The 27,418-nt window shown below is 36.5% G+C and overlaps 2 protein-coding genes across 3 annotated transcripts in view; one reads left to right on the top strand and one right to left on the bottom strand.

The window, feature by feature from the left end:
* Positions 1-27,418, bottom strand: part of LOC106670358 (autophagy-related protein 16-1) — a 285,817-nt gene that overhangs the window by 193,614 nt on the left and 64,785 nt on the right. The gene's annotated exons all lie outside the window — the stretch shown is intronic.
* The window catches only part of LOC106670355, a 65,086-nt gene continuing 41,622 nt past the window's right edge, over positions 3,955-27,418 (top strand). Inside the window, exon 1 of the mRNA XM_014400607.2 lies at positions 3,955-4,265. The gene's annotated coding sequence lies outside the window, so the exon portion shown is untranslated. The remainder of the gene's footprint in view (positions 4,266-27,418) is intronic.

Here is a 27,418-nt window from a genome sequence, read left to right as displayed (position 1 = left end):
GTTAACAAATAAATTTAAACAAAAAATTTTTTTTACAACTTACAGATTCTTAGACAGTATTTCAAATTGTTTTCTTTTATCCACACGTACAAATCTTTTTTCTCTCTTTTTATCATTGCTTATTTTTATACTAAATACAACGTGTTTTAATAAATAAATGGCACTTTTTATATATTAATAAGACAAAATCAGAACGTAAAGAAAATGCCATTTATTTATTAAAAATATTGTATTTAGAATAACAAATAAGAAATGATAAAAAGAGAGATAAAAGATTTATACATGTTGATAAAAGAAAACAATTTTAAATACTGACCGAGAATGTGTAAATTGCAAAAATAAGTTGATTTTTGATTTTCACTTACGCAGATGTGTAATTATAAAATATTATGTTTATATATCCGTTGGAGAGCCCTGAGAAAGGCGAAATAAAACACGGAAAGTTTGGCAACTCAAGAACATTCATTGGACATCCTACATATTATTGAATAACATGGGGTCGATCTCCTTTACATCATTGATCACAGGGGGTTTCCAGATTTCATGCCAGTATAAAGGGTAGGTTGAAGGGTTCCTTCCTGATCAGTTCGAAAATATGGCCTGCCAATGGTGGTAGTAGTATGGTATGACGATAGGTCAGAAATTAACAAAAGTATTAAATGTATTGGTAAAATTTAATGAAAGCACGTTTAAAAATAAAAATACGTAACAACAAATAACCAGAAACTTAAGCTTCATCATTTTTAATAACCAGCTGTACGATTCATACCGACCTGTTTGTTACAGTCCTACCGGCTAACAGTCTGACAGCACTGCTGTTTACATAACAGCTAACACAGGTCCAACTCCCTTAGATCGAGCAATGTTAAGTAGATGATTCTAACAGACCTACGTCATTATTTTTCTCTATCTAACACGAATTAATAGAGTTAACAAGGTTACCACTCCCTGTTACTCCCTATTATGATGCAATTAGATGCCAGCTAATTAATAACAGGTCATAGAGTAGAAGAAGCGATGAATGGGACAACACGACTGGAAATATGTTTTAAAGCTCAGCAAATTACACAAGTGATTAGGTGTACAAAAATCGTCTTCTCACGATATTTTTAAATAACCAAATAATTATTGACCCCTGTGTGGATTAACGAAATTTTGAATATAAAACAAATTTATGATTACAGTAAGTCATACAATTAAATCTCATTTTTCTGAATAACAAATCTTTTTCCTCCAGAAAAGATTTTCTTCTTAAAAAATAGTCGTCTCTCGACATATATTTCTAGAAAAATCTATTCTAACGGGGTTTTATGATTTTTAACTTATTGTTTCTGAGGAGGTCCGAAGCTAAGCACAACCATAATTGATAAATCACTGGCTTACAAAGAATTTATTAGACATTTATTGTCTATACTCAATATAACGATATAACTGTATAAGTTAGGAGGATTTTTTTTTAACAGCAAACCCTTGCTATTAGTATTCGCAAGCCGTGCCTGCAATAAACCTACAACTTATATCGTTTACCGTACTCGTAATTGACCGAGGGCCGTAAAGGCATCACAGCAAGAGAGTAATTTTCTGTTCTTTCGGGAGGGCTTTGACTCAGTTATCCTTCAGCTATCATGGTCGTGGGGTCAGACCGCAATAGAATTGCAAATTGAAACAAACAAAATCCCAGAAGCCATCCTGCGAAACGAACTCGGTGAAGTGTACGTGCATAACGATATTTGCACATCTTGAAGAGATCCCAGCCCCGATGTGGAGGGAAGAAAGGGAATAGATGAAAGTAAAACTGCTATTTTTGATTACGACCGCATCGAAAACGATTCCAATTTTTAAATTATAGTAAAACCACTCGGTAGATCGTTGTTTGTGAGTTGGAGATCTTCAGTTTGATATCGATTGATGATCACCGCCCGCTCACTCGACGCTGGTCTCGATTACATCCCGTTCATGTTGAAAATTTTATTATTCAAGAAAAAAAACCCAAGATCTTTAGTCTATAAAAAGTAATTTTTTCAAATCGTTAATATATTAACTAGGACATTGGAAATAAACAAGTTTTTGGAGTTGGAACACAATTTTTGGACATAACTTAGTACTTAGTAGTAAATAATAGTGTCCATTGGAGAAAAATTTCCCTGTTTGTTTATTACATTGATAATCTTACGGATCTACAAAACAAAAAGGTACGTAATAACGTAAATTGTCAGAACGGAGAAATACGTTTGAAGTGGAACTGAGAGGTTTTTAGTTGTTAACTAATAAGTTTTTCACTATTGTGCAGTATTTTCTGTATACCACCATCTTTCAGGCCGAACTGCTAGACGTAGAAGCATAGCATATAAATGATCGTAACGACCAAACTGCAGGTCACCTTCCCGCAGACCTCGAAACCCTTAAATGTCCGTCCCCAGTGGGGCTTCATCCTGGCAAGAACGTCCCATCGTCTGATCAGTTGATTTGTCAATTATGATCTGCCTCGCCTTTTAATCTAACAAACCAGTTTCGTTTTCTCGCCATCTTCACTGTCGAGTCTATCCATAGCCAGACAAAAATGATCAGAAACGACCAAACTACAGGTACATCATCCCGCATATAGAAAATGGTCTGAAACTGAAAAACTCATCACACCGATGGTAGACGAAGACAGACGGACCAGGATGATCATAAAACGGCCAAGCAGCAATGTAAGTGTGTAACCTATTCTGTCCGACAAATACCACTTCCCATCGATAAACAATCTCTTCTATCAAAATATGGGCTAATTTATCCGTATATCAAGTTCTCGCTAACGCTATACTTAAGTTAGATGAGCCTCTGTTGTAATCAACTTGTAGTTTGGTCATTTTCGAATGTTTTTCATCTGTCTGTGAATAGTCCCACTTCTGAATATGGCGAGAAACTAAAGGTACATCAACCCTCAGAGAACGTCTCATGTAGAAAATGGTCTAAAACGAAAGAAGTAAATATTCAGTATAAACTTCTCTGTTGAGTTTTAGGTGAGTCCAGGAATAAAACAACGGTACATGTCGTGCCTGGTATGTAGAGATTAATTATCAGACCGATGATAGACGAGGACAGACGGACCAGGATGATCATAAACAGCCAAGCAGCAAAGATGGGTTTTCTGTCCGACAAATACCACTTCCCATCGATAAACAAGTCATACCTGAATGGACCGTCAAAATATAACTAGGGTTATTTAAATTTTCACAAGATCCGTACATCCAAACTCTTACAAACATTAAAGACTTAAGTTAGATTGTGAGATTTCCTTTTGAAATCTCTGTTGTAATCAAATTGTAGTTTGGTCGTATCCGATCGTTTCTCGTTTGCCTGTGAATAGATTTACCACTGGATATGGCGAGAAACTGAACTTGTCTGAGAGACTAAATCGGTGAGGATAGGAAAATCAAAATTGACAAATCGACTAATCTTACGATGGGATGTCCTTGCCAGGACGATGCCACAGCAATGGCGGACGGTTAAGGGTTTTCAGAGATAGGTTAAATTGTAACATTTATGCTGGATAATGGTCGTTTTCGATTATTTTTTGTTTGCATAAAAATGACCCACCTAAGAATCCAAAGAGTTTTTCTAACTATTTTCACTTTTTTGGCATATTAAACGCCATCTTTAGACAGGCCTACCACTGAAGATGGTGAGAAAAAGATGCGGAATAAACTGAACGGAAACGAACAAACTCCAAATTCTTAATTTATTGTTATTACACAATTACTGCCGAGAACCCTAGAAATCCGTAGGTTACTACCCTCAATTTAGGGGTACATTTGTCGAATATTTTTATCAAATCTTCCTATAATAAGGTGATTGTACCATTATCGGCCAACTTTGATTATAATCTGGTTTGGGATGTGGATGGGATTAATACAGTGTATGATTCATTGAAGGACCATATACCCAATAACATCCCAAACCAGATTATAATAAGGTGGTCCAACTTTTCGTCTTTTCTGGTATCTTCACCTCGGACAACAGTCATCGTCCTGGGTCCTTTCCCCCTTTGTCCGAAGTTCTTTCGTTTAACTTCTTTTCGCGGAATCGAATCAAACTTTGGACATGTTAACATCTCCACCCGGGGAGGGTGGGGAGACCGGGGACGGCCTGGACAAGCGGCGTCCAGGAACCGGGAGGGGGACGGGAGCAAAACCGTGGTGGATCCCGAGTTGCACTAGCAGAGTGATCCCCTCACCGGCCCAGCGCATTCACCTCCGGACTACCGGCTAAACAGCACCAACGTAAGTACAAAGTGACTTTAACGCCGCGTTCGCTCTTGGCCTGGGGCCAGCGTCGCCGAGGATAAGTGCGCGGTGGGAAATCATCTGGACAAAAGGATGAATTCAATTTCTCCTTTTATCTTTAGCAATTTTTACTGAACACAACTAGTATGAATCAGTGAAGTGGATTATATTTATTATTTGTTATCTCGCACATTCTCATCATATGCTCGTCAACATGTCCAAATACCTCGGATGTCTTTTTCGTTTTATAGGAAAAGACTATCACTGATTTTTGTACAACAATGTGATGTGGAATAAATGGCAATCAGATAAGTTTTAGATTAAACAATAATGGATACTTTGAATACACTTGCGTTAAGAATCTTTTTTTCTTTTCTAAATTCTTGGCTTTCATTACCAGATTTTTAAACGGCACAAGTTTACACCGAAGGATAAAATATACACCATTGGTACTTGCAATTTTATCTCAATCTAACATGGAGTAAATTAAATTTGAGATGTATGAAAGACTGAATTGCAGCTTCACGTATATTTTACAATGTATTCAATACGTTATGGAATATTTTTCGTACAACCCCACGTAAGCTCACATTTTCTGATTGATATGATTGTAGACATTGATTATTTCTTAGATTTTGACCTTCATTACTGGAAAATCTGTTAAGATTGTGACACATCGCCATAAAGATTTTTTATCATGGTGATGTGCTCAGGTACGTAAATTAAACCCTCGTCATAAGTCCAATATTTTAATAAAGTCTCACCCGTGAATAGATTTATATTCAAGATCAAGGTGGTCCGAACCCTCCTCTGATTGTAGTATTAGACCGTTAAACGCCGAAAATTGCCGTAGAAAAAGTGTCACGTGCACACGCGAAAAGTCCAAGAAACCGAGATGCGATCCGTGTAATAGAGGGTTTTTTTTCCCAACAATAGTCGCCCCATATTAGCGCCCCACAGGTGACGACTGACCCAAATTGAGCCGGGAAAGCGACACTTACGAGATACATCAGACATGACTTTATAACGAACCTTGTATCTTGAAAATGGCTGGCTTCTAAAGTCCCAAGCTGAGCGACTTTTGGGGCAAGAACGCTCTGACTTTCTCATTACTTAGATGCAAAAAAGCACCCCGAATAGCGTGTGTAAAATCTATTTTTTTTATTGAGAAATTTCTTTCTGAAGTCTGCGGGGTGATGAAAGTGACATGTCATTTCTGATTATTTAGGTCTGTCTGCCTTCCCTGTTTTGTCTTTCAGACTTCGGCTTTTGGACATCTTCAGGATGACATCGAGGAGCTACGACTACGCTGACGGCCTCCCTTGAATGCGTGAGGAATAGTGACGGGTGCTTGTCGGTGGTGGTCATCTGGGCTACCTTTACCGTAGTCTCCTCTAGGGGGTGGTTAAAGATTCTACTAAAATCGAAACCGCAACCGGAGCGCATCCGGAGGTTTCGACGTTAGGAGAGCCCCTCACCCAGGGAGATAAAAGTGTCGTCTCTAACTACGGAGTGCGTGGGTGACTTGACCGATGCATTTCGACCGCTTTTTGGGTTCCCCTTCACAAGCGGCACTGGTTAAGTGCACAATGTTAACCCACCCCCTCGGATGGGGCAAGATGGAGAAGACAGCATATCTGTCGATTAGTCTGTGGATTTGCGGACTTATATACCGAAACTCACGGAAGAAGCAGATTTTCCGTGCGCGGTTGTGAGTCGCCCCTAACTTGAGAACCTAAACGTGTGATAAGGCTTGACGGCTAGGTGCGCACGCTAAAGAACCTCAATGTTAAATGGCATTGCGACCCCAGTGGGAAACATATTTTCAGGATGTTTATTTTATTTTTACATAAACAACTATATTAAATAGACAAGCAAACCACAGAATATAGCGAGAAGCTTAAACGCGCCTAAAACACCGAAACACCGAGGACGTGTAGATCAAAATTATCATAAACGACTAAGGTACGGGTTTAAATATTTGCTTTCACATTACTCATATTTCGGCATTCGATAAATTTACATATGTTCGATATATTTGATCAAACCTAATTTTCTTGCATTATACATCGATTTGATGTCAAATCAAGAAGATACATAAGCGTATAATCTTTATGTAGCAAGTCTGATATCATAAAATTCCAAATAAACTTCTAAGTTTTAAATTCAAAAGAAAAAGAAACATTTTTCGTGGTCTGTTCTACCTAGGCAATATTTATTTTCTATTTTGAGATCTTATGCCTGCGGCGTGATGAACCTGACGCTTGGTCGTTTCCGATTATTTTTGTCTGACTACATTTGTCTTTCATACTGCTGCTTTGATGCATTTTCAGTATGTTGTTCTTTTATATAAACAATTATATTAAACACACTAACCCACCCCTGAGGATAGCGAGAGGCCTAAATGCGTCTAAAATACCGAACCCGGAAAAAGGTCGAGCAAAATGTCTGGATTCGACCTACCTTCACGTTTAAATATTTACTTCCAAATTATTCGGATTTTGGCGTTTGGTTAACTGATGTTCGATATATTTGATCAAATCAAATCTTTTTAACAAGCCCTACTTGGAAGCTAAAACACTTATGCAAATTAATTAACTTTGTCTGACAAAGTCTACGGGGTGATGATCGTTAGGTTCTATGATTTAGGATTATTTGAGTGTTTTATTAAGTCAAGTTCAATCGTTAATTTTCGTTCTAATTAGTAATAGAAGTCAAACTTATATGGATATTATTAAAAACCCATGCAAAGGGACGACGTTTCTTGACATAAATATTAAATTGTAGACACTGCCGAATGACATTCATCTGTAAATTGACAACTTGCCTTCTCCTCTTCCAGTCCGAGTTCATTTGCGGGGCTTGAAACTTAAATTATCATTTGGAAATTTTCCACGGGGGTGGTCGATTATTCACTATCACGTCGGGGAGAAATAAAACGCGACAGGTCCCAATTAAGTTGAAACTTCTATTCCCACACTCGGCAGAGGTTCGCTTCTTCTTTTTTCCTCCCTTCCTGCGCATTTTGAGATCGCGATTGCCTGCATTTCTCCCGCTTTGTGTAATATCACATGATAAATAAGTGTTTTTTTTATTCCACCTTCCTTCCTTTGATGGGCCAAGTTAATAAAAAAACAAATAAAAATTCCAAACGATGTCAAACATGTTAAAGACGTGACATATCAAAAATTGAACATCAAAGGATATTAAAGTCACCTTTGTAAATTTTTTAAATTAATCTCTTAAAGTTAAATTCAAACATAATAATTATTCAATCGCGTTGCAAAGCTAGTGTAAAATAAAAATGTAGTCTTGTTTTTTTATCAAAGTATGGGAGAATTTGGGTTGTTGATAATCCATGCTGGTAGATGAGGGCTTGCGGAAGGTGATCGCAACAGGTTCAACAAACACTTTCATACAACAATTCCAAATCAACCACATGGATTTATTCCTTACACTCGTAATGAATTTTTGATAAAAGCTTTATTATTTTATGCTTGTTTGGGCATTCATAACAACTGAAGAGGGGGAGCGGGCAACACCCCGAAATCGATATTGTATTAAAAAATAAAGACGGCTTTTCCGTCTATAGAATAAAGTGGACCAAAATAAAATATAATTTGATCTATCGAGTCACAAATCGAATAGTTTTGAAATAAAATTATTTATTGAATAATGGAGAAAATAATTTTTACGGAAAAATTGATAAAATGGGCTTTAAAATCGTATGTTGGTTGTCAATTGATAAGGACTTTTTTTTATGAAATTACATTAGTTATCGTGCGTGTTCGAAAAAAGACAGTCACAACCTTAAAATAACAAGCACCCAATTTAGTTTTAGATGCCCAAGATTAAATTATAACAATATTTTTTTATTTACTTCAGTATTTTGATTCTTATCATTATATTATTGTTATTGTTATCATTTCTTTTAACAATGGAATTTTAAATAAGGTCTTCGCTTTCCTTTTTATCATACTGTTTTCTCCCTATCTTCAACAATATTAATCATTGTGTTTATTGTGATTGATTGAAATTTAATTATTTTTTATTGTTGTCTGTTTATATGTGCTGTTATTTTTTTTGCTGTTTTTATTGTTCAGTTTGATTTCCCATACCTTCTGAAATGGTGGACAACAATAAAACAGCACATTAAAGATTGTCAAAGATATTAAAAAAATAAGGAAAATAAGAAAAGAAAAATAAACAAAATAAAAGCAAATAAGTAAATATCACAATAGAAGTTATCCAAAATGAAAAAATAGCGATAATACACATCACCATAAAATATACAGAACTGTACAGAACAATAAAAGTTGTACAAGATGAAAAAAACAGATTTTTAAAAATTTACAATTGAACTACTTACACTCTAAACTTTCAAAAACAATAAAATCAGCTCAATAAAGATTTTCAGCATGAAAAAAAGAGGGTTGACAAAAAACAGAAAGATGACCACATGTACAATTTAACTTTGGCCAACAATAAAAACATCTCAATAAAGATGTTCCACGATCAAAAACGAAAGATTACAAACCATTGAAAGAAGACTACATTTAAAATTAAACTACATACACACTAAACTTTGGCTAAAAGTCAAAAATCTAAGATGAAAAAATTAACGATAATAAATAAGAATAAGAAAACCACATTTACAATTAAATTACCAGCATTCATTTTGGCTAAGATTAAAATATTGGCCATGGTGGAAAAAATGATAATAAAAATAAGACCACTGAAACGTTTTAAATAATATCAACACAAACCAATACAAAAACATTGCAACAAACCAATGCATCCATAAATAATAACAAATCAATAATAAGAATAATGAAAGCTTTTCAAACCTGATATGTACATGCACGCAAAAACATAAATACGTAATAAAAATCGAAAATACTATGAAAGTCATAACTGGTAAAACTAATTACCTCGTGCAATGTTAATTTGTTTGACGTAATTAACTTTATTACTATTTAAATAAATGAGTTGCTTTTATGCTCGCTTTCGCTAAGCAAAATTAAACATATTATATATATTTTGTTTTTTAATTTAATCCAGCGGCCCTGCATTCGAACCATAATACTTACAAATTGCCTTTCAAAAAAAAAAATTAATTAAAAAAAATTAAAAACATCGTCACTCCGCAGGTTGATATGACCTCTGCTGTTGCCAATTCTCGTAAAAAAATAAAATGAAAATTATATGTGAAATTTTACTCATTATTAAATCGTTGAATTACATAAAAATATAATTAGTTTAAAATAAGTAGTGATGTTAGAGAATGGGAAAAAATCTCAGTTATCGTACTTAACAAAAATCACAACCTTTAGATAGATAATTTTCAATCGTTCTTAGTCCATAATTTCTGTTGTCCTCAGTCCTAGAAGTATGCGATGGTTTTATATACAAGTCACGTACGTGATTTGTTAGGAACGGATCGCGCTGCGTGGGGAAAAACAGAAAAAAAAGTCAATCTGCTCACGTTGCTGAAATTCGTATTGATTAGTAGTTACGAAACAGCCAACAATGATCTTGCCATGTTTTAATCCGTTGTTATTAATATCCATCCTGGCCAGTAGCAAACCCGATCGCTGGATGGATAAAAACGGCGGAAGTTGATATTTATCTGGGCTGGATTTGCGGCCGCTGTGTAAAAAAAGGGTCAAACCGAAGAACGGAGGGACAAGTTGTGTGGGTCAAACGTGATGCAGGTACCGTTGTGACCCTGGCTTGCTGCGAGACCGGTCCGGTCACAATCTCATTATCTTCCTAAATAAAGATCTCATTTGCAGCTCGCTTCAGATTAGGTAAAAATTATAAGGCAACAGTTTGCCAAGAAAAGCCAAAACAGTGTTCAGGTCACTATGAATCTCATTTCTAGGTCACATCTTTAATCTATTTTCATTTGTTTACACCCACTGTGATAAATAAATGTTCCCGTATCTTGATAAATAGCTTCTTTTAAAAGAACTGCTATTCTCAACATGTTATGTCGAAATACGTAGCCGCCGCCTCTGGCTGAACCTGACAAATTTCGCCGAAAATGCCTTGGAAGACTATATTGCCTAGCATATAAATAAGTGAAATATTTCTATGATTGTTTCTCATTTAATGATTTTGTTTTCACCTATTGACCCAAATGTTTAGCTTTTGTTTCTGACGGGCTGTTATGCTTATTATAGAAAACGAAAGCCGGAAGGGTTCATGATGTACAACACTTTTATACTTCTGTCAAAATGGTAATCGTACTACAAAGGTTGGTGTAATCTGGTCGGTGAACATTAAACTGATGGAGACTTGGTTTTGAGTGACATGGTAGAGTTTAACATAAACCAGCGAGAGTAGGCGGACCCAGTAAAATAATCAAGAGTACATCGGGTCGACGTACTACAATAAAGATTTATTGGTTCTGCTTATTCTCTCTGGATTTTAACATTTCAATCGAACGCTTTCTAGCTTGACGCCAACGAGATCCTCACTAAGATGGCGTGAAGTCGTAACTTGGGAGAAAAGTAAACCAGCGAGAGTTGGCGGACCCAGTAAAGTAATCAAATATAGATCGGTTTAACGTACGACAAAAGCATAGTGGTGGATTTACTGGTTCTGTCTATTGACTGGATTCTTATGTTTCAATCAAACGCTTTTCAGCTAGAACCCAATGGGTTCCTCACTGAAGGTGAAACCGAAACTTAGACCAGTGAGGATCTTAGTAGAGTAGATCAAGTTTCGATCAGTTCAGATACTATAAAAACGGAGGCAAGAATACTATACATTGCAGATATTATATATAAAATATAGTTCTCATGGGTACCTGTCCTGGAAAATGTACAAAAATGAGACAAAAATTACGTATTCAAATATGTTCGATTATAAGAAAATGCATTCTCAAACGGTCAAACCACTAGGAGATTATGATTTTGGAATGCGTCCGCGTTCTTTCAGTACAGTAATGTCAAATTTAGCCCAACCAAAATTGCTTACCAAGCGTTTTTGATCCACATAATCACCCATCTCGACTTATTGCCTATTCATCGTTCTTTTTCTTAGTCTGTCTCATATGTATATTTTTTCATAACATCATGCGTGATGTGGGAAGCCGAGGAAAGGCATCTAATTTTAGAACCCGGAAATTTTTCACCGGCAACTCGAGAACGACTTCGGGAGGGAAAAAATCCCAGGGAGAAACCAGTTTTTATGAACGAATTATAATTTGATACCGGGAGGGCAATCAATAGGTTTGCGGTCTGATGATGGCTCCGACCGATTGATTGTCGGAATCCTAAACCACATGGTAGCTGTAATAACTGTTATAAAAGGGATTAGGAGGTGTTGAAACATTCAGGCTTATTATGGCACTTTAAACAGTCGAAAATCAACTAATTTACATTTAAAAATCACACCTTTTGCCTGCTTGATTTGGTGAAAACACAAGTGAACTTTTGCTTTCAATTTGTACGAGTAATATTTTATTTAACCAGCGTGTAGTAATTTTCTCTGTTTCCTTCAGAAGAATTGTGGAAACTGGCTAACTGTGAACAATTAACGGGTGTACGCGTTTTTTAATTGACATTACCGTTAATCGACTTAGTAGTGGACAGAAGAATGCGTTTTCCCTCGTGCCTGAATTTAAAATAAGCCTATTAAAAGATGGACCGTTCGAGCATTGCCAGAATCTTATAAATGTGTATGTACATATGCATATTAATGACTTCTCAGCAAGGGTTCGAGTTTTTTAAAATCATCAGTCAACTACAATGGAAAGGTCAAGTCAACAACGGTAAAAAGTTGTATAAAGACGGTATAGGTTGCTAGGAACATGTAAGTTTATTAAATAACCGTTCAGTTTAGTTACAAGCAACTTATTGGCTCGCTTTTACTTAATACTTATTGTTTCAAAGTACAGCACAACTTTCGCTATAGAAATCTTGGACAATTTTCCAATTTTCCCGATGGTAAAAATGAGAGAAAGGGATCGTCGACGACTCAGTGAGGTTCTTTTTCGGAACGAAGGGTCAAAGGAGCCAACATTCACTTTAGAACCGATCCCGATTGACGACGTTTTTCCTTTTTCTATTGTATATAATGGGACTTCTGACACTCGCATTACCTTCCATTAAGCAATTACAAGCAGATCCTATCCTTGTCAAGGTGGTTTGTACGGAAGCGGACGCTGGGAAACAAAACGGTAATTTCAAAATAGAAACGAAACCACTTGACAGCTACTGCGGCCGGGAAGATTGTCCTGCTATTATCGCTTCCACTTTTGGCCACGCTGTTCCAACACTTAATAGAACATCTTACACTTTTCTCCTTTCTAATAAATTGAATCAATAACCTGGGCTGAAAGGGAAAACTTACAACCTGGTGTCATTATTGGCACTATCGACGTTTTTATCCACTGTCTTCAGCAGTTTGTACTTGAAATATAAAATATTCAAGAGAGGAAAATGTATTCAATATTATAAGCCCATTAGTGGTCAGAAGTTGAATACACATCAGCAGTTCCCCCCCCCCCCATCCACTACACCTTACGATCCCTTACCCGCGGACCACGCCATACTAAAAATTGGGGAACCATCAAAGGGGAAAATGTTTGAGCTTATTCGTTCTCCTCAGGCGTTCGCTATGAAAGTGAGGCACGAGGTGTGTATGGATTAATTTTCCTTGAGTTCAATTTATCCTAAACTTTTGATTTTGACTAGTGTGATACTTTTATGTTTCCAAAATTGAGGAGGGGAAACAGCCCAGTATGCCAAGAAGTTGCCATGACCGGTCAAGGTTTGCGTGGCCTAGAAATCCAGAGACACCCACGTCGCTCTTGCCCTCTCCTCGATGTTAGTGAAGTGTCTATCAAATTTTTTTATGAATCCAGAGAGCTGTCTTTTTTGGGATGATCTTTAGCCTTTCTAGCTCGTATTCGCCTTGTAGGTTTGGCCGTTGTCACATTTTATTGTTTTTTTCTTTAGAGAACTATGTCAATCGGTTGGCGTATGTTATTTGGGGGGCGTGCGTCGATGTCCTGTAGGCTTTGGTACGTTTTAACAAGGCTCCAACTTTGTTCCAAGACACATCAGCAGTTATTAGGACATTTGAAAAACCTATTCTCCAAAGTAATCCAAATGTCTTTAAGTCGACTTGTCAAGTTTATTACTAACGGTTGTGAATAATCCTCTGTAAAAATAAAATAGCTAAGTCATTGTCAATTATGTTTTTCAGAGATAAGGGCCGCTAAATTTGGCTGTTCTGTTATCATTTAAGTCCTGGCATATACTAATTGCCTGCATCTCTAATGAGCATTAAATTCCCAGGACTGTGTACTGTGAACGAGGTTATTTATAGCTCCTTGAGAGAGTGGCTTCGCCTTCCTCGGTTATCAAAGAAACATTATCACGGAGCCCGTTAGCTCAATTATTTTTCGAGAAAAAAAAGAAATCAAACAGGCATCAAGCCCGGATAAAAATGTGTAATTGTCTCCAACCTGCTCGTGAGCCTTTTCGTCAACTCGAACCGGATGATTTCGAAATAATCGGCTCCGATGATTGAAATATGACCGGATCCTTGTTTAATTGCGGCCCCTAGAAATAGCAAATGTCATAGAATTATGCCCAGCGGCGGCGAAAGAATCTGCTTTTCGGTTTGGTATTTTTCTTAGAGGTAATCCTCGGTTGAAAGGGCCGGATAATAGCATCCAGCCGATCCTCCGAAATACAATCGACATGACGGTACTTTTCACTTCTGAAATCGTTGAGCCGATTCGGATTTTAGCGCCGTGTGTACAATAAAAGATCTTGTTAAAGTTATAACCATAAAAATAAATAACAAAAGGGCATTACAGCCTAGGGCGGTGTCTGTATGAGGGATTAAAAAATTCCAAGGGTGGACGTTGGGAATCGAACCCACGACCTGTCTTTGTAAATAAGTTAGGCTAGCTTCCAACAAAAATAAAATACTTTGCAAATTTAATAAAATACATACGAGAAAATAAAACATCAAATCTCTACAAACGTGGAAGGCGTCAACAAAATTAGACTTGATACGTTTTACTGTTAGTGTTAAATCATATTTGTAACTCATATTGAAAGCTGTACAAGTTTTACATTGATTATTATCTATTACAAATGTTTAATTTTCTGAAGTTTATTACATTTTAATATTAAGCAATCTCTTATGGGTTTTATGGGTTTAACGTCAGGGTTAACATTTATTATTACAGCACTGTTTTTATTACCTATTTAGCATTTGTACCTCTGTAAAGTAAGAAAAATTGTCCCAAATTATTAACATTAAAACGTGTCGTTCAAAAAACTGATAAAAATTTAATTTGCTCTAATAGGTTCTCAATTGAGATGAAGATTTTTTTTTAATTTGCAAAAAAAAACACTGCAAAGCTTACTTTTAACGTCTGTAGCCATGGATTAAAATCTCTCTACCAAACGTCGTTGACGAAATCTTGGAAAAGTGAGAAAAAGAAATAGAAAATAAAAATAAAAATTAGACTATAAAATAAAACTTTAGATTGAATGTCTTGTAATAATAGTCTTGTTAATACTCCTTTCCTTTTGACTCTTTCATCTGATTTTATTTCCTTATAAAAGCTTTCGGGCTAACACTCGGCCCCTGCTCAGGTTTTGTCCCATATGGAAGATCTTATAAGTTCGGAAAGTTTTCATAAGAAAATAAAAAACTGATGGAAGAGTTCAAAAAATAAAAGTGGTAGTAGTGACCTTTTCGCGGAACACATAAATTACACTATTGCTGAGATACAGGTCCATAGATCGAATTAGTTAAATTATATAACATTATCGAGTTGGACTAATAAACTGCACAAGTGAACGAGAGCATAGAGAGCAAAATAAAAGTGAATTACGAATTATGTTCTCAGTATACTCGTGCTCCTCAACACACTCTACATAATTCATGTTCGCTCAGTTTGAATCTATGTAGGTATTCTCTATTTCTCTGTGTCAATCTTTTCCCTTTTTCTCACCTGGACTATTTGGACGAATTAATTGAAGGTTCTTCTCAAATTCAATCTTTAAGAACAGGTCTTTCATTTGATTTTGCCTTTGCCCGCTCGTGAAGTATTTAATAAGTTTGCTTTATGATTTGCAGCTACTTATTTCAATTTCTGATTCGCGGCGTAGCATTTCCTTTTTCTGATGGAAAAAACATATTGTTTTCACTAACAGATCAATAAGGCTTTCTCCTGCTATAATTTGGAGAGTGTCGTTCTGTACTTTTATATCTTTGTTGTATTTAGTGCAACTCTTAGAGCACAATTTACTGTTATTTAGCTATAGGTTGGAACAAACTTTTTTTATACTTTAGAGAATGGCATACTGTTGACATCTATGTTTATTTGTGGTTTGATTTCCATGTTGCTTTACCATGCCAGCCAGGCATTTGTTACTGTCCAGTCTCGTGTTCTTTACACCATTTACTTATTTCCTCTATCACTGTTTTTATTTTTTTTTCTATTGTTTTTTTGTTCTTCCCTACTGTGTCCTGATTCCTATACTTTCATACTTTTCCAAATCTTTCAAAAATGTGTTGAAAGTGCTTTTTAATTTTATTTGTGCCGTTCTTTCATCCAAGTTGCTCCACACTAACCTTGTGTTCGAGTCCTTCTACGACATGCACCCACTACTCTATATTTATTTGGGATTCGTGTTTCATTGAATATCACAGCGCTTTTGACATTGACTCTCTGAGGAAGAGCCCGTATATTTGCAATTCGGGGCTTTCAATACGTCTTTGATTCAGCCTAAGTTTAATAAACGGGATAGATAGCAATGGACTTTTAAGTTCAATTTTGACATAGTAGGTTTCATAGCATAGGCTTTTCCATCGTTCCGATAAACTATTTATTTATAATAACTGTATTTAGTACTTGTGACCTCTATTTTGTTTCCTTATAGACAAGAGAAGATGAGTACCTTAAAAGCTTCTCCGAGGCGAAAGACGATAATTTTCGCTGTAGTTAACGAAGACGAATGGGGTATGCGAAACGTAAGCGAGGCTGGTTACACGAACGGACGAACCCTAGTTTTTCTGCCGTAAATTCGGGCTAATAATGCACGATAACCCGTTGATTATACGGTTGGCGTGACTGGCAGATTTTAATTGCAATTTGATCCAAGACGTGAAGGATATCGGCCGGTATTAAGTCGCCATTATTCCTCCGCTGGCTCTTCTAGCAATCCGGTTATTGCACTCTCAATGGTTTCTTATTGCCACGAGAAACGAAACTAACCTACGGCACACCATTAATGTGTAAGAAATTAAAATAATATTCTTCGTTCTGCTTCAAAGCTTCATAATTTCCTGATTAAAACTAGTGAAACATTAAGATTAGATTTTTGAGGTTTCCTCCTTCAGTCTGCAGGGTGATGAACCTGCAGCTTGTTGGCTGCCTATCCTAGCTGTTTTGGTTATTTTTCCGACTCACTATTTAGCGGCGGAAGGCCGAAACGTGTTTGACATACCAAAACAGAAGATAAAAATGACCGGAAAAGGCAAAACTACAATATTGTGTACTAAAAAACTACAAGTTTACCGTCCGAAATTCACACACGGAAAACGACCGATCGTCAAAAATCAATTACAGTAATAAAAAAGGACAATAACTCTTGAATCCTCGTGATTATCTTATGCTGAAGAGAGTTACAATGTTTACTCTGTGTAGGAACAAAAGAACCGATTCATTCGCGATATAGACCGTCGAACGGGCTTAAAATGAATAGCCGCGATGGTAGCACTTCGCATAAGTGATCTATTGTTCCTCGGGGTAGGACATTCATTAACCGGGTTAGTGGCGTACAATGGTCAATGAATAAACGCCGCAGGCAGCAGCTGACACGATTTAACATCGAACGATGAGTTTGCAAAATGGTCCTTTAGCGGGACCTATCGACAAAGCGGGAAAATAGTTAAGTAATAATAATTTTTATCTTTTTATGTAAGGTTTGGGTTGAAATGAAAAACCTATGCCGCTGCCCTAACCACTTGAGCTATCGAGATGACTTCGATCACTCGGAAACCAATTCCCCATCTCAACCTACAACCTTTTGAATTTTCCCCCTTTTTGCCATTTTTCAAATGTCGTGTAATCAGGATTCGATTCTCGGCGACTAATGAAGTGGCCGCGGGAAAGTCATACTTCGTCTTACTTGTTAAATCCATTAGGTTTAGTGGTCTGAAAAATGGCAAAAAGGAGGGAAAATTCGAAAGGGTGGAGGTTGAGATGGGGAGTTGGTTGTCCGAGTGGATCGAAGTCACGATAGTTCCAAGTGGTATAGCAGCGGCGTATTTAGCCGAAGGTCGTGGGTTCGAATCCCGCTCGTGATACTAATTTTTTCATTTCAACCAAAACCTTACATAAAATGATTAATTAATTGAAAGCAGTAATTTGGTTAATCAGACCACTAAATATAATGCATTTAATATTTTTTATATGGCTTTTAGATTATTAATTTGTTAAGTTTCGATTAAAATAATAATTATTAATTTTCTATTGCCAACTCTTTGAGGTGACATAACCAAGTTAGGTGAACTCATTAAATACGGTCTGAGGAGTGTTGACCCTCTACCATGGTCGTTTCTTATCATTTTGGCTGCCTTTCATCAGATGGAAGTACCATCGAACTCAAGAGGATGTCTCACTCATCAATTAGCTAACAGCTCAAAACAATCTATAAATATTCTCTTGCTAAAAAGGCACTTTATAAAATAATTAATCTCGGTATGTATAAAATGATTATTCTATGATTTTTTTTCTAAATCGAGACAAGGAGAAAAGCCACTGATCGCCATGTCTCCTGAAAAATACGACCTAATGCTTCATACGATCTACTTCCGGAAACGCTACAAGCACGTGTTTCATTCAAATTATAGGTCTCGATATTAAGCTGAAAGATATGCACGTAGAAGCCGGATTATTTAATTATTTATTTAATTATTTTTAATAATTTTGTTCTCTAATTAGACCAAGACACATTGGATTAAAATGGAAAAAAACCCAATTTGTATAGACATGACGCAGACGAAATCACATAATGTAAACGGTTAGGTAAAGATAACTGATTTTAATGAAACTTTTTTTGTAATCCTTGGTTCCAAAATATTGTATCTGTATATATGTAAATATTGTATATGTAAGGCTACTAAGAGACGATAAAAATATATTTGAAGCAATTTAAAATTTTGGTTAATACAGTTTTTTTTGCCTTCGTGTTGCATCTATTTCAAGGTTATTATATGACAGATGTAAGTACTATTTGTTATGTAGGATATTATTCAGTATCGTATGAATTGAGAATAGGTAGAATAAGTTAGAAAAACCAAAAGACGCTTCCACTAAAGAGAGCTATAAATTGTTTTTATAAAACCATGCGGATTTGTTTTAAGCCCCCTTTAAAACCTTTAAATGCAAATTTTCATAGCGATCATAAAACGTACATTTTTGGGCTTGATAGCCTGAGGGGCAATTTTTGATGTCCGACATTCCAAAATTCATGACTGGGCTATGCCCACATTCAACGTTTTATAGCAGTTGGAAAGCTAAATTACTCTTTTTTACGCAATATGAACAATGTTTAGATTTTATTTTACAGAAGTAAGAAAAATTAAGATAAAATCAGCAAAACCTCAAATATTTTATTTTATGTCTCCGGGAAATTTATTTAAGGTCAAGCTTGTGCCATCACTTATAGTTTATAGGGTCCTAAAATCCAGGACAAGTGACCTGTTAATCGGTGGAGCTGTTTTACGGTTATCACTATTTTTATGATTTTCGAGGGGGAAAAATTTAAGCTGGAAGGCAAAAATTTTGAGGGGAAACAATTTTTAATATTACCCAAAATTTGTATTCAAGGGTTTTTCGGGTTGATAAAAACGAAATTGAGTTTTGTTTTTGCCAAAAAAAAATATTTTACCTATTTCCTAGGAAGCATAAATTCTTATTTGGCAGTTAACTATCGGTATCGGAGATTTTTTAAAAATAAAATTAGAACAAACTGCCTGGTACTAAAACAATTCTTTCACTAGTTCTTATGGAGAGTAATCATACTCACTTTTTTCTCGCTCTTTATTTTTTTCATTATGAGCATACGATGTAATTAACTGCTAACAAAAGTTTTCGAATGAGAAATAAATTTTAACCACGATATATTAAATCTTGGAAACTAAAGCAAACTAAACGTGGACTGTTGGAAATCTCCAATCTCAAAACCTAGTGGTAAAACGAAATTAACTGGTGGGGTGTTCTAGAATATCTAATTTAACTAACACCGGTGGATAACTAGCCTTCTTCCAGGTTCATTGCCACGGGGCGTTAGAAATGAGATTTGACCAATTTGGTTCAAACAAGTTTGGACAGACGCTGGCGTCCTGGGTATTGACATGGTTTATCGACGGCCGGCAAATTGAAGTTTCCGGAGTGGAATTATAACTGACAGTAATAATAAATAAAACACGGTAAAGTACTGGTGAAGTCTTGTGTAGTTGGAGTAAGTTTTCAAACATGTAAGTCAATCTCTCATGAAAAAAGTTAAATCAATCGAAACTGCAGGTATGATGAATGCAGCTTTCAAGGTTAGAAACTTCGCTTTGCGGAAATGTACTTTTTCTAGTGGATAATCCACAGAATGGTCAGTGATTTTCATGAATATTCAAGAAGGGAGCGAATGAGTGAAAATCGTTTTTGGATTCAAAGAACTGGCCGAGGCAAATAATTTCTTTTATCGTGTTCACTCTCCGTGTCTGAAGATTGCGGAGTCTTTCTCAAAGCGGTCTTTCATATTAAAAAGCATGGAAGAACCACATCGGATTTCGATTACCCGCTGGGATAAATTGGTTGATTCCAAATCCCCTCTTTGACTGTGACAATTGAAAAAAAAGACATACTTAATAATATCGACTAATATTTTCTACTCAAATTATGATCGTTTAAATTACCCTGGTTATATTTTGTCATTCAATTGGGAGGTAGATTATGGTTGAATAGAGGGTTTTGTCAGATCGCCAAACCAGTTCAAATAAAGCATATTCCTAATATGGAAGTTGTTAATACATATTAATAGTCTAAGCAGTTCCTCAACTAGTATCACTATTTTTTCCGATCTTTCCTAATTAGGTTTGCGGGTGATAAACTTGTAGCCTGGACGTTTCACATTGTTTTGGTCTGTCAGACGCCATCTCTGGAAACAAAAAAAATCCAACATCTAACAAAACATCGAGCTGACATACCAAATTGATCGAGCAACTATAGATTACAGTTTATGTTTTTATAAAGGTAATTTTTTTGTTCCCCGTATATATTTACGGAAATCTATGATGTTTAAGAACAAGCTGTCTTATTAACAAAATTTATGCACTTCAAGCTGGATTTAAACTTCATAGTGGTTCATATCGGGCGAACCATAAAAACTGGCCAAAAAGTCTCTTAAAAGAAAAGAAAGATGCCTCTTGGACACGTGTGGGAGATGCTTTGGGACCCCATTGAATTGTGTGAGAGTAGGCACGGAGAATTCAACTACTTTGTCACCCAATTCCTGACGGGACAAGGCATTTCTGCTCGTACCTCAGCAGGATGGGGAAGATGGAAAACCAGTCGTGTATTTTCGGCGATTCCCAGTGGGATTACACGGATTATTTGAATTGAAGGTGGGCACCAGAACACCTTGAACTAGAGACAGTCATAGTCAGACAGAACTGGGGAATGTCGTCGGAATCATGATTGCGTCTCGCAACGGGTGGACGAGCATGGCGGCCTTCACAAAGACGGTCTTGCTACCAAAGAACTCGGCCGTCACCTCCGTCTGGCAGGATAAGTGATGAATGTCGTTCCCGAGTACTCGTCGTCACAAGACTAGAGGATCTTTAGCGTCCGCACCTGGCCTATTCGGCCTTATCGGACGTTTTGATTCTCAAGATGAGAGCTGACGCACCTCCGCATACGACGGAATAGTGTTACCGCCGCAACATTGGTGTAGAGGCGTTCCAGCCCCTAACGGCCAAAACAACCTCGCTCTCCGCTTATCCGCTCCGAATGGTCGGGCCCGCATTGTGCATCGGGTCGTATGCCGCGCGCAAAGGGCTAACAAGCCGAAATACATCAGCCTGTTCTCCCGCGCACTCCCTAGATAGAGAAAGCCAATCTATCTCCCAGAGTATTAGGGCGTAGAAACTACCGGATCCGCCCCGACCGCGGTTTTGTTTTAAGTGGAATTGCTAACCACCGCCTACGGTAAAAACCTCCTGTCGAGCTCAGCCTACACCTGCCATGCGCATTCGAGGGACGCCATAATTGGCTCAGCCTAGGTGGTCCGATCCTTCGCTTCCCCAAGGGTACCACGCCGGTCATACGCACAACAATGCAAAGCATACTCGAGTAGGAGAAACCGATTCGCTAACCGTTTCCGTCCGCTTACTCACGCATTCGAGGGACTATTCAGCATAATCATCGCGTCCTAAACGCCGTTCGGTCCGCCATATCCCGTGAGGCCGGGTTTATAACGATGGCCATACGCAAGCTTCACGAAGGTCACAAGTAGAAGACAGCCTCTGTCTAAGTTCCCGCCAGGGGCGTCACCACGTACCACCACGAATCCATTCCCAGTGTAACTTTGGGCTGAATTTGAAACATTTATGTTACCCCGTGGTACAGATGGCCATACACCCTCCCCCGTCTATGCAGACAGGATCTGGTGCACTGGCCCTCGTGTGACTCTGACTGTGGAGTTGGTGGTGGCTTATAAGCCTTACTAAGCTGCTCCATCCTGAACAATGCTCATAGCAGTTCCAAGATGGAAAAATAGCCGCCGGTTTTGAGTAGGGTTTTTTCAAGTCGTTTTTCAAATCCCGCACACCTGGGAGGACGCCTCAAGATTGAACATCAGCATTCTTCCTTCCTTGTAGGAAAAACTACATAGTATTAATTTTATGTGATATTTTCTGTGGTCTGCAGCAAGTGCAACATGCACTTTGTTCTATGTTTACGACCATTTGCTACCTGTCCTCCGTATTTTGATTTGCTGAAAGATCAAAAAACCATAAACTACCAAACTACAAAGTCAAGATTTGTGACCAACAATTGTCAAAAATGAGAAGCCTAAAACTAATTTACATAAAATTGCCCTTGTGAAGGGGCACGAGTTAACCGAAAGCTGTTTATTGCATCAGATGGTGATCATCAGCAGGAGTGTAAATTACACTGTCTCTGGGAAGAAACGAAGGAAAAGAGGAAAAAATAAAAACCCAAAACAATCGCGAAGAAAGTTCGTTAACCTTGAATTCATTAAAACCGTTAAAATCTTATATCATTCGCTTTCGTTCTGATCCTTTGATATTCAATGGGATCAGTAGACGGATAAGTCAACTACCTCTTACACATCTTCTTGATTAATTCTTCACACAACATCCATCATACATTTGGTGTTTTTTCTGTGGACTGACAATTCAATCAAACAACTTTCAAGATTTGCCATAAACCAACCAAACGTGTATTTAAGTAAATAAAGCATAAGTTGGACGTTTCCTATCAGCCTGTTCTGGCTGTATTGATCAGTCACGCCAACATAAGCATTGCTCTGTTGGTATTAAAGACTAACCAACGATCAATATCTTTGAATGCCAAGCTTATGACTAAAATGTGAAGACTAAAGACTAATAACTAAAATTTTTTTAATACCTATCCCGTCCATAAACTCTCAAGACTCTAAACACGAGGACAGATTTATGAATTAAACGGCATCCTTGGAATTGCCGTTTCTGTCTGCCTGTAAATGAGCCGATTAAATATTTTCATTAAGCACTTTAGACAGCCGTAAATCGATAGGCTTGTGAATTTTTAATGAAAATTTATGATTAACAGTGGAGCCTGTGCCCGTTATAGTGCAAATGTGAAGCTCGACCCCTTTTAGCCCGAGGTGTTTTTGACATCGACAAAAAAATGCGGAAGTTAGTACTTTTAGTACTTGTAATTGAGGGTGGCCGTTAGCGCACGCTTTTCTTTCTTTTTCCCGCCTCCGCTTTTGAAGGATAGAAAAGCTCGATGGTCCCATTCTTAGCGGATTACACGCTTCCCTCTCCTGACTTCGAATCCCATTCATAACTTCCACCACTTCCACCCCGGTGGACCGTCCCCGGGCCTCCTTTGATGACCTTTCGTTTTCTTCGTCCTTCATTAAACACAGACGATGCTGGGCTGCGGCTGTGGCATACAAATTGCTTTGTGTAAAATTGGAAAGTCATCTATTTCTAAAACTGGTTTGTTGGTTCGGGTCTGAAAACCATGAAAGGAATAAGACACAAGGTAAACTCGAAGGAGGTGGACCGCCCAAGAAAGAAAATTTAGATCCAACCTGAAAAATTTATATTATTTGAGATAATATTGTTTAAATGGGTAGGTTTGAAACTCGGGAAGGCTTCATCGGCTATTTTTTCGGATTGTTGGGCTTGGTATTCTAAGTAGTGATTAATTGAACCCTAAATTTCATGTACTTAGTCTATCTTAGCATTATTGTATATGAGTCATTCGTTACTGAAAGTTAGTTTACTAGATGTCACATTTTTAAATCTGGTGTGTGGTTCCAGGTCAAGGTCGTAGAGCAGAGATATTCATATTGATAGGATGATGTGTAATTCGTTTAAAATTTAAACATTTTATTTTTCACTTTTTATACCACTCTTCTAGCAAGGAAATATAAATTTGAAAGTTTCTATGGGTGACTAGTACTAGGGTAAATGGTAAGGTTATTTCCTTGGAGAAAACCACCCTTAACTGAACCAAATTGGACTGAAAAATCCTTATTAACCAAAGTCTATTTCTCAATCGTGTTCAAGATAATTCGTTTTTAAGGTTACTTCAACCTTTAACAACTGTATTCAACAAAGCCCTTCCTATATCATAAAATGCTAATCCTACTGTAAATTTAATTAATCCATTGGTAAGATCATTTAAAACCCCATTAGATTCATTTTTGTATTCTTATTATAACACTAAGCAAACAAAATAAATCCTTTCAATCAGAAGATAAAAAATGACAAGTTTGCAAAGTTATTGTCGAAAGTAAAAGTAAGATTTTTTTGTTCTGTAAGTACTGGCAGATATGGCGCTTACAGAAAAGTTGCCCCTACTAACGAGCTGTTAACGCATTCAATTTCTCAAGGGTTGATAATGTAAAATTAACGATTAATTGATAAAAATTTGATTTTTCGATTACATGCTATTCAAAAAAAAAAATTAACCGATAAGATTTTGAAACTTATATTGAAAAATAATGAAAGTAATACAGAAAAAAAAGAAATAATAAAAAGAAAAAAATTCTACATAAAAAGCTTCTTGAAGAATAGAAGCCAAAGAAGAACCTATCTAAATATTGAAATTTGTTCAAGTGACACCCTGTATATCCAGCCATACTCCATCAAAGAGTTGACGTCTAAAAGTCGATGACACGTTGATTCCATATATCATACATACATATCACTCGAATAGTTTCTAGGTGATGAAGGTCTAGTACTACATCACATTTATTTTATGAACGTTATTTACATAGAAAAGAATGTTTTTTAAAGCATGTGTGTAAAGTGATGATGATGATGATTTTTATTATGGATACTAGGGAATCGGTGTTTTTGTTCCATAAGCACTGCAGCCTTCTGGCTTAAGTCCTTAAGATACTTTCCTAGTTCCTTAGTTCAGTGCAAATAGCACAGCAGAACAATTTTTACTTCAATTTGGATAAAACGTGTTCCTTACCCACCTCTCAGGCTCCTAATGACTTAATATACTTTTTAATTAACTGCCCAATCTTGAATTCTTTTAGACCAAAATATTTAACAATATATTTCTTGCATTTAAACTTCAGAGAAGACGTAATGTTATAATTAGACTTAAATTCTGCTGACTTGAGTCTCTTTAAAAGTTAAGTGTTATTTGATTTATTATTATATTTTTCTTTGGCTACTAATGTACTTTACCAATGTACACGTATACACGTTAGGATTTTTTTTAAAGTTTTCAGTGTTATCTCTTTTAAGATTTTCTAAGGCACAAGCGTTGTTAGCATGCATTTCAGCTTGAAAGTCTTTCCTAATGAATTTGATACCTCATATTTTTGGCTTGTTCAGAAAATATCTAGTCCGGTTCCTTAGTTTATTTTGGAGCCTTTTGTACACCATAGGTTGAAAATGCATGCGTTAGGAGCTGAAATAACCTATTGATAGTCCCCCTGATATTAAAAAAATAAATGTTTTAAATAATAGGTTATGTAATTACGCGAAATGTCTTCTTCTTCCCTTTTATTAAATCTGTCGTGTAACAGAGTTAATGATGACACATATTGTACATTCATAAATCTTTGGATGTTAGAGTTTTTTCTTCTTTAAACTCACAACATTAAAAAGACATACAAACACGTTAGCTCGTTTCTGGGTATCCTACGTCTACTACTACAACTTCTAATCTCTACTATCCACAATTTTTTATGGAAGCCTCTAGATTTACACCTTGGTTACAATTTGACAAATTCACATAGGCTTTTATGACATATGCGAAAACATAAAGCGAGTGTGAATTTTTATCTCACACTAGGACTTAAGTATTTTTATAGACGTTTAGGCTTTACACGTGTCACGCCTGGGCATACATAATTGAAATACGTTCAAGCCGAGCTGATGTAATTCCTCGAAATATTTGAGCCGAATGAGTAACAAGCCACTTAAGTTTCCCATGACCGGTGCCAAGGCTGATTTGACATGCAAACTGTGTAGAGACCATTGCCCACGACAACCCAGGTAATATATAAATTATAACTCTTCACTGTTGTTTAATTTCGTCTCAATATAATAATACCGAAATAGAGCTTTTTTAAATGTCATTTAATAACAATAAACATTAATACAATTTTTGAGTCAATAGACTAGTAGATTTTTCTGCAATACGGTTAATTTTCAATTCATACAATCAAAAAGATATGAAAATTAGGAAAAAAAGGTAACATTATAGAGGGGGGGTTATTACAATGTAATTTGATTTTTCATCAAAGCTACCAAGGAAGATCGTGGAACATGCAACGAGTGCCGGCATAATAAATTTCCTTTGTAAGAATTTTTGCCATCTCTGACGACTAGGCCGCTATTATTTTCGCCTGCTTCCTGTCTTTTTATAATAGGGAATATTATACTTCAGTAAAGACTTAAAACGGGGTCAATTTTTCATCGGAGCAGTTCCCATCCCGAGATTGGAAAACGTTATTTCCCTCGGAAGACGTGTGCGCTTAACGTTCCGTTATAATTTCCCCCATCTATGGCTATTGTGTAAGAGGAATTAGCTGTTATTTCTCCTCGTTCTAGCCCAGGAACAACAACAACAATGAGCAATAAGTACGACCCGGTAACAAACCGAATACATTTCGATAAACAACATCCCGCGATTTCCTACACTTATACAATTTTCTAACAGTGAACAATACTCTCCTCGCAATACCTTCACCACACGAAATGTCCATTTTGGTTGCTGTATAACACTTCAAACACTTTTAATTATAGAAAAATGTTTACGATCTGTAATAGTTCAAGTTCAAGCTCATCTCACAAGCTGGACAGTATACTAATCAGGTTTTCGATGAGGGTTGGGTTATTCATTTAGTTTTCCAAAAGATAAATACATTTAACCGTCAGAGAACTTTCTGCACGTCTGTAGACTAGTAAAACAACTAGCAGACACTTGAAATTAATGAGAAAAATTGTTAGAAATTTAAAAAAGATTTGGGTGGACATCAGCAGATGAAATATCAGAAAATTTGTTTTGTTTTTTGCGTTTTTCTGCTTACACGTAAAGAAAATTAACTATATCTTCAGAGTGCAATACTAATTAAATCAAAATGGGTTATATACGACAATCGATCATAATGTCAATGAATATCGATCATACGCCCGGAGACTCGCCAAAACAGAATTTTAATTCCAAAAGGTCTGAGGCTTAAGCCATCCAATAATCTGTAATGGGGAATAATCCAACTATTAACGTATTGCTAAAAACTTACAACAAATTCATGAAAATTTTATCAAAAAAGCGACGGCACTGGTGAAGAGAAAAGGACATTATAACTGTTACAAGAAACAAATTATAACACAGTGAAAGTCAG

This window comes from Cimex lectularius, unplaced genomic scaffold (assembly GCF_000648675.2).
Source record: "Cimex lectularius strain Harlan isolate CLEC.00 unplaced genomic scaffold, Clec_2.1 scaffold69, whole genome shotgun sequence".
NCBI classification, from domain to species: Eukaryota; Metazoa; Arthropoda; class Insecta; order Hemiptera; family Cimicidae; genus Cimex; species Cimex lectularius.
This window is presented reverse-complemented; position numbering and strand designations above follow the sequence as displayed.